This window comes from Lepidochelys kempii, chromosome 3 (assembly GCF_965140265.1).
Source record: "Lepidochelys kempii isolate rLepKem1 chromosome 3, rLepKem1.hap2, whole genome shotgun sequence".
Lineage (NCBI taxonomy): Eukaryota > Metazoa > Chordata > Testudines > Cheloniidae > Lepidochelys > Lepidochelys kempii.
Genome location: NC_133258.1, coordinates 200,313,112 through 200,321,654, shown reverse-complemented (window position 1 = coordinate 200,321,654; position 8,543 = coordinate 200,313,112). Strand labels below are relative to the sequence as shown.

General features: G+C 44.7%; 1 long non-coding RNA gene across 2 annotated transcripts; it reads left to right on the top strand.

The window, feature by feature from the left end:
* The first annotated feature begins 364 nt into the window (after nucleotides 1-364).
* Nucleotides 365-7,909, top strand: LOC140908351 (uncharacterized). Of its 2 annotated transcripts, none has more exons than XR_012157843.1 (3): nucleotides 365-592; nucleotides 7,569-7,688; nucleotides 7,800-7,909. It is a non-coding gene; the product is annotated as an uncharacterized lncRNA (long non-coding RNA). The 2 variants fall into 2 exon arrangements; XR_012157842.1 differs by lacking the exon at nucleotides 365-592 and adding an exon at nucleotides 6,298-6,787 and having other exon boundaries at nucleotides 7,594-7,688.
* Nucleotides 7,910-8,543: the final 634 nt, after the last annotated feature.

The window sequence follows — 8,543 nt, the reverse complement described above, 5'->3', positions numbered from 1 at the left end:
GAGGGTTGAGTCACAAGAAGAGAGACCACCGCAGGGACTGGTGCAGCTGTTGGAAGAGGGTTGCAGGATCAGGATGATGAAAGAGCTGCTATCCCCAGCCAGGAGGGGGTGCTCTAACAATGAGTCCATTGTGTAGATGCAGATAATATTAAAGTAAAGGAGTATACAGCCACAAAAGTTCTCAGACTCTTTCAAATGGGGGGGATAAGTTGTGGATTATTTGATGGGTTTGAGGGAATTTATTTTTTCCAGGATGTGCTCTAGTAACTGCAAAATACAAATACCTGTTGTATGCTACATATCACTCCAGAAATCGATGAAGTTCTGTTCCAATTATTATATTGGTCTTCAAAGGGGAGATGATCCAAGAAGCTGTATTAATCTTCTATGGGTGATGACAATGGTGCATTTCTGGTTGACTCAGATGCCAATAATAAATTAAGGATACAAGCCAGATGCTTCCTGATATGACAAACCACATCTGTTTGATAAGTTGGCTCTTCGGGGTGAATTCCTGCTTCCCTGCAGAATATAGGAAGGAACCAGATGGGTTAACAAGAAGAAGGGTGTCTAGGATTCTCTTCCCTGCAAGGTCAGTACATCGGTGAAGAATGATGGCTCCCCATAGGTGATTCCACAATATGTATTTGAGAGTAAAGTAGCTGGGGCATTTTCAGGCCTGGTACAGTATGTGGCTGCCTTGTTAAGGTGAGCAAGTATAAGGTTTTAATCTTACCTAGATTAATAGTAGCTCTGGGAATCAGTCATAGCCAGATAAGAAGAGTCTGATGATCTGGGTATAAGGTGCTTTATTTGCTGCATGGGAAAATATTGCCATCAATTAGATAAGTTTTATATCTATAATGGGCAACATGTAGACCTAGTGAGATCGTACCTGAAATGCACAAGCTGTGGGCCAGCTCAGCTGACGAAAAAGGCTATATGAAAATCCAAGTAATCCCTTACATGATGTCCCAAGCTCTCCCTCCGTCACCTTGTGTGGGTTCTTTATAACTATAAATACTTGTCCCAGGGAGAAGGTGAGTGAGTGGAAGAGTAGTCCACTGACAAAGGCACTAGCCTAAGACTTGGGAAACTCTGGTCTCTGTTCTCTGCCACAGACTTCCTGTGTGACCTTGGGCAGTCATAGTCTCTCTCTGTGCTTCTAGTCCCCCTTTTATCAATGGGGAATAATAGTACTTCCCTGCCTAACAGGGGGGTGAGGATAAATATATATCCTATTATATATTGGAGATTGTGAGGCACTCAGATACTATGGTAATGGGGGACAGATAATACCATAGATACAGGTATTGCTATGATTATTATAAAATGTTTTATGCAGCCCTACTTCACACTGGGTACATCCTGAGTGTGCTTTGGACCAACCATTATTTAAGGCCAAACTTCTCTATCTAGGTACTTATACAATCCTCTTCACCATCATACTTCAACACCCCACAATCTGGGAACAGTGGTGTACTCTGAGATAAACTGATGACCCAATCTGGTCAGTGCAAAACCCCTGCTTTGGATGCTCAGGGGCGGAGGATGGGAGAGGTGGGTACCTGATGGTCCCCCACTTCTCCCCTGTCTGTTGCTGCCAGAAGCGAGAGAGGAGGCTATAGTGAGCTGTGGCAGAGTTCTGCCTTTCTTTGCTCTGTTTGGCTGCTCCATGCAGAAATCTTCTGACCCAGGCTGAGCAGATCGAAAGCCAGAACACAGAGTGTGGTTTTTGTCTCCTTGTACGAGGCTTTTGCAATCCTAACACACACCATCATGAAAGCATCCTGGTGTGTGTTTGAAAGGATAGTCACATCTCTGGAGCTGAGGGTACTTGGCATCTTACAGGAGCTAGAAACCTTTAATGTTATTATCTTTGGACTATACACTTGAACACCAGTTCCCCACATGGTTATAGATTCGATTTAGCTAAGTGCAAAGGTGTCTGGTGTAAACGTGATCAGAAAATAAATCCCCCATGTTCATTTAAAATGAGTCCTTATTCTACAAACCATAAAGATCCCCCAGATATAAATGAAAAACTTCAGCTTTCTTAAGGGAAGGACGACGCCCTTGCAGTTATGACACTGCATGGGACTCAAGCAACCAGGGTTCAACTCCCAACTCTGCTTCAGGCTTACTATGTGACATAGGGTACTTTAACCCTTGTGACCTCTCTTCCCAATCCTCTACCTGTATGTCCTGTCCATTTAGCTTGTAAGGACTTTTGGGCAGGGATTGCCTCCACTGTGTATGTACAGCACCTAACACAATGGGGAAATGATGTTGAGGGGGGCCTCTCAGCCCTACAGTAATGCAAATAATTCTCTCAGTGCGTTTTTGAGGGGATGTGAGATCGCATCAGAAAACACTGTCAAGATCAGCTCCCTGGGCCTATTAAAAACAAGTTTAATTTAATAATGTGGGAGCCTGCTGTTAGCAGCTGCAGTTACATTATGTATGGATGCTTGTGATACGATCACACTGCCTAGGACCTTCATTAGCAATTCTTCCATCTGACACTACACTTTGCAGTGGAGCTTTTGAAGCAGGATGCTGCTGCTTCGCACATTTACAGCAGCTTCATGCAGCTGCCTATTCGCAGAGACGTGACTGTTCAGGCATCAGCAATCTAAAAGGTCTCTGCTATTTGGATCATTACAGAGCAGTGAGTCACATACGCAGCCCTCTGTAGTGGGTTTCCTGTGAACATTCATTCCCAAGGCGACTTCACAACCTCCCTGCATCTGCCATTCTGTATTCAAATTCTGATAACTGGTAGAGACTGTTGGCTATCAAATATAAAGGGGCATAACCTGGATAATGGTGGGGGGCTCCTTATAGAACTAGGGGTCTATTTAAAAAAGTGCTTTATGGTTCTCTCTCCCTGCTACCATCTGAAAAGCCCCAGTTTGATTTCTAGGCTCAGTCTCCTGCTCAGCCCTTAAGGCAAAGGAGAGCTCATCTGATTCCAAGCTCCAGTGACCCCATGGCCAATCTAGTGGGTGAAAGTCTCTCTGGGGAGTAGAATGTATAGGGGATGACCCAAGGCCTGGAGCGAAGGAAGTCACAATTTATATCTTGATTTGCCTTACAAGTTGTCCCTCTCATCATGGCTGTTTGAATGCTAGTGTGATCCAGAGTGGGTGCAATTGAGCTTAAGCACTGGATTCTTTCATCTGCACTGAATCATTTAATCACCCACTTTGCACATTCCACTTCCATTTTCTAGTGTGAGGGTAAAAGAGGGGCAAGATATAAATGGGTGTGGTCTGAAGAGCCATGAGTTGTGTGTGACTGTAAGTAAGAAAACTAGACGCTTCTCTCATTGGCCTTATTTGGCAGGAGTAACTCACTAGCCACACAGTAGGACCAGGAGCCCTTGAATTCAGTGTCCCATTCATAAATATGTACATCCTGCTCTGCCTAGAACACAGTCCTTCTGCTCTGTGCAGGATCAAGCATCCCCCCAGAGTCACCCTTGGTCCTTCTACGCAGTCGTGATGAACCTAGTGGCACCTTTTGGGTCCCTGTTTCCCAAATGATGGATGTAACATGCCTTGCACGAAAAATGTGTACCCGCTCTGTCACTTTGTCTCCTAAGGATGGGTGACTTTAGAGGAGCTGAGGTATTACTGTCACCATTCAGAAAATTGAAACCATTCCTCATACTGTGGGAATGGCAAGCTGGAGCGGAGGTCTTTTCTCGCTTTGCATGCAACACATGATTGCATTTGAAGCAACCCCCAAACCTGAGGGTCTGATCGCATACTCCCCCAGAACCCCACTGAAGTCAATGGGGCTGTGCTCAGGCCCAGGGGTTTGCCCAAGTTCATCATATTGCAGAATTGGGGCCTGAAACAGCATGGCTTGGGTTAGAGTCAACAGACCTGGATGTAGTTGGCTGGGATGAGCTCGGATGTTTGAATGTGATGGCACAATGTATATCAGTGGGGCTCAAACTTTTGTACTGGTGACCCCTTTCACATAGCAAGCCTCTGAGTGTGACCCCCCCTCCTGCTGATAAATTAAAAACACTTTTTTATATATTTAAACACCATTATAAATGCTGGAGGCAAAGCAGGGTTTGGGGTGGAGGCTGACAGCTTGTGACCCCCCATGTAATAACCTCGTGACCCCCTGTGGGGTCCTGACCCCCAGTTTGAGAACCCCTGATATATGTACCAGGCGAAAAGCAAACTAATGCACATCTGCCGTTGTGTTCCTAAGCCACCACCAATTAACAATGTGACCGGTATCTTATACCAGCAGCATAGCAATCATAGATGCTACGGCTGAGATACATGCTCGCAACAAACCAGAAACTGTTAATACCTGCCAAGATTTGGCTGAAGACTTCATTATGAAGCTACAGGGAAAATGCTGGATGTGTGACGAAGTCCACCTTGCATTTGGCATCTATGCAGAGAAAGCAATGAAAAATACTACCAGGAAGACGAGACTCCATGGTATTACACCTGTCCAATACAAAATAAAAAAAGCTCTGTCTTCATCCAGTTCTTCTGCTTCAACCAGCCAAAAGTTTGTATATACTAGTGGGGGGAGGGGGAGAAGGCATTTCCAAAGTGTACAGCCCCCTCAAAAATAATTCCTAGCCTTTATCCATAAGGACTTATTACATCCTGCCTCACGGACACTGTCTTTCTTCTCCTCTCCCCATTCCTATTTACTCAGATACTCTAGTAATGATGACTGTATATCTCTCAATCTGTAGTGTAGTGATCTTACCACCACCTGCGTAAGGTAGGGAAGTACTGTTATCCCTATTTCACAGATGGGTAATTGCAGAACAGAGATGAAGTGACTTGTCCAAAGTCACTCAGGAAGCCTGCTACAGAGCAATGAATTGAATGTCAGGCTAATGCCCTGGCTGCTGGACTATTCTTGTCCAGCCAGCTAGCACTGATCTCTCAATATTTTCATAAATTCTGCTGCTCTTGGTGCAAGATCCTTCTCCTCTGCAGCATTCCTGCAGCATTCGAAGCAGCATTTCTGAATCTCTCTGCTATGCATTCCAAAGTTGAAATCTTATCTGTCTTTGCTTGCCTACCTCTAACCAATTTTTTGTAATATTGTAAGAAAAACAGACAAAGGACAAATTGTGGCATTTAGCTAATGGCTAGAGTAAGGCTGCAGAGCTTCGCCAGCGTATGGGGAGTTCATGGAAGCGCACGTTCTCTCAAGGGCCCAGTGTATAGGGGACCATGAAAGTTGCACTCTTCATTTATCATATGGTTCAGCCTGCTTATTCCCAGGCTGTGGGTGTATGTTTTCCAGTGGGGGAAGAGGTAGCTCTGTACTCACTACAATTTTGTGAGCCATGGGACTGCAAACGCTCTCCATTTAAAACACAGCTGCAAAAATTATTTTCCTAGATCCTCATTTTGATCATATCCCTCCTCTCTTTTTATCCTCCACTGTATCGCAAACAGACCACTTGCCTTCACTTTCATCACCTATCCCCACCTTATCGATCATCACTTATATACTATCATGATGTCAGTGCCGGACTCCACTCTGCCAGTGATACCAGTCTTTGTCGCCCACTTGTCACACTTTCAAACAAGCACCTTAGTGCTTTCTCCCATGCTGCCCCTCATGCATGGGCAGATCTCCCCATAAACTTCCATAAAGCCACCTCAGCACCATGCCTAACCTTTTCGGTGCCTAGGAAATCACTGGTATTCACAAAGCCTGAGTTAGGGGCGTAGATTCCTATACAACAAGAGATAGGAACTTCAGAACAGGATTCACAAAACCCAGCATACTCAGGGGCTCCTTGCCTAAACTAGCCAATGGAAGATTCCAAGATGAGAGACGTGTGCTAAACCCCGCCCCCTCTCAGAGATATGTGCCTAAACTGGGCTACTTGGGATTTTTGGTTCCCTCTCTTGGCATTAGGCACTAATGCTATTTTAGCAAGGATGTTGGGGTGGGGAGGAGGCCCTCCCTTGTAACTTTTAGCTCAGTGTTAGGGTACTCATCTGGGATGTGAGAGACCCCTGGTTCAAGTCCGCCACCTCTACCTGAAGGGAGAAGGAATTTGAATCTGCTGTGTCTCAGGTCAGTGCTCATGCTTGTCTGCTCTCTCTGGCCCAATGCTGAAGCTCCCACTGTGGATAAATACAAAATCTTTTGGATTTGGCCCATGCAATTTAAGGCCTGAAGGGACCATTGTGGTCATCTAGTCTGACCTCGAGCATACCACAACCCATAGAATTTCACCCAGTGATCCCAGCATCTAACGTGTATCTCTGGTTCAACAAAACCATCTCATCTAGAAAGACTTCCAGTCTTCATCGGAAGATTTCAAGTGATAGTGGATTCTCCATGTCCCTAGATAAATTTGTCACAGATAGGATCATCGGTCATACTCAGACAATACGGAACTGCTTAAAACTACTACTTCTAACTCAGCTCATCAGGTGAGAAATTTTCTCTTTTGTGCTAAAAGAAAGAGTTACTCACCTTGTGAGGTAACTGTGAACCTTTGAGATGTGTCCCCCTATGGGTGCTCCAATGTAGTGTATCCACATCCCTGTGCCTCCGATCGGAAATTTTAGGTAGCATTGTCAATTCAGCCTGCACTCTCCCTGTCTCATGCCTGCCCTCAAGGATATCTAGCACTGCATGGGTGGACTGCCCTCAATTCCTTTTTTACCGCAGAGCCCCTTATTAAGAACTCTGAAGTAGAGGGGAGGAGAGTGGGTCGTGGAGCACCCATAAGGACACACATCTCGAAGAACCACCGTTACTGTGCAAGGTGAGTAACCCTTTCTTCTTCTTCGAGTATTGTCCCTATGAGTGCTCCACAGTCAGTGATTCTACAGTACTTACCCCCGAGGCTTTGGAGTTGAGTCTAATATTGATGGTGATATGGCAGAGCCAAACATGGCATCAGATGCAGAGTCATCTATCTGGAAAGTCTTTGTTTTGAGACTGAGGTTTCTTGAGACCTTGCTGCAATCAAAAGGAATAGTTTAGGAGATTTCCTGAAGCTTTTTGTTCTATCCAAATAGAATGCCAAAGCTCTTTTGACATCAAGTGTATGTAATATTGCTTCTCTCTTGTCATGGTGAGGCTTTGGGGGAAAGATTGGAGGGTATAGGATACTGGCAGGAGTTACTTTGTGTGTGGTCTCAGTGTGACCTTATCCCTAAAAAGAAAATTGTGAAGAGTGGGATGGCTACTAAGAAGGCTGTTTTCATGGACAGATGTGTAAGCAAGCATGTGGACATGGGTTCAAAATGAGGCTTTTTAAGGCATTTGAGGGCCAGGGTAAGGTCCCATGTTGGTATAGGACATCTGATTTGTGGGAAGAGGTTGCCCATACCCTTGAAGAATCTTTTTGTTGTAGGACGAGTGAAAACAGAGTAGCTATCTATCTTATGATGAAAGGTGGTTATGGCTTTACTGAATTTGGAGATAATCCTAATCTGTAGAATGGATGTGGGGGTAACATGTTTTGAGTCTCACCAGATTTGGAATCTTTTCCATTTCTGCATATATATGTGACGAGTTGTTGTTTTTCTTCTGTGTAATAGCACTTCTTTCACATCCTCTGAACAGGACATCTCTGCTTTTGAACCATCGAGGAGCCATGCCTTGAGTCAAAGAACCTGTAAATTGGGATGGTGGGTCTGTCCAGCATTCTGAGAGAGATGGTGAGGAAGGGACTGCAGAGTGATTGGCGGGCATATCGCTAACGTGTTTGTCTTGGCCACGTGGGAGCTAAGCGAATAACTTTTGTTCTTTTTTTTCTTTTTCTTGAGCAGGACCTTCAATATGAGAGGAAATGGAGGAAAGACATAAAGGAGACCTGTGTTCCAGTGACAGAGGAAGGCATCTCCTGGCAAATGATGCCCAGGTCAGGCTCTGAAGCAGTACTGGGAGCATTTCTTGTTTTTGGTTGTGGTAAATAAGTCAATTTTTGGGACTCGCCAATGTTGAAATATGTTGTGAAGAACAACCATTTCCCATTCCTGTTCCTGTGAAAATGTCCTGCCGAGGGTGTCCGCTGTGGTATTCTGCACACTGTGCTTTGTTTGAATTGTTTGCTGTAGGTTACCTAACAGGTTTATCGGTCTTCAATTTAAAGCCATAAGAATAATGCAGAATCCCAAAGCACACAATGTCTGACCGTGTCAGTTATTTCATGGATACCAACCCCCTTGCCTTTTTGTAGGAGGGGCGAATGTTACCCTGTTATGTCACCTGTTACTATTTCAAAAAAGGAATGCCTCCTGTTCCATCCCCTGCCAGCCACCCCTTCCCACCCGCCACAAATGGAGGAAGTCCAGAAACAGAAAATTTTTCCGGAATACAAACTAATGAAAAATTGAACACCTTACCCATCCTCCCCAATGCTTTATGTGTTTCTCAACAAAGAGTATATTAATGGAGATAATTTTTTTAAAATAAATTTTATCTCGAGGATGAGCAAACATACTCCCCACTACACTACTGTATCTACCGGAAGACTGGAGTGACATCTGCTGTTTACCATGCAGATCTAGGAA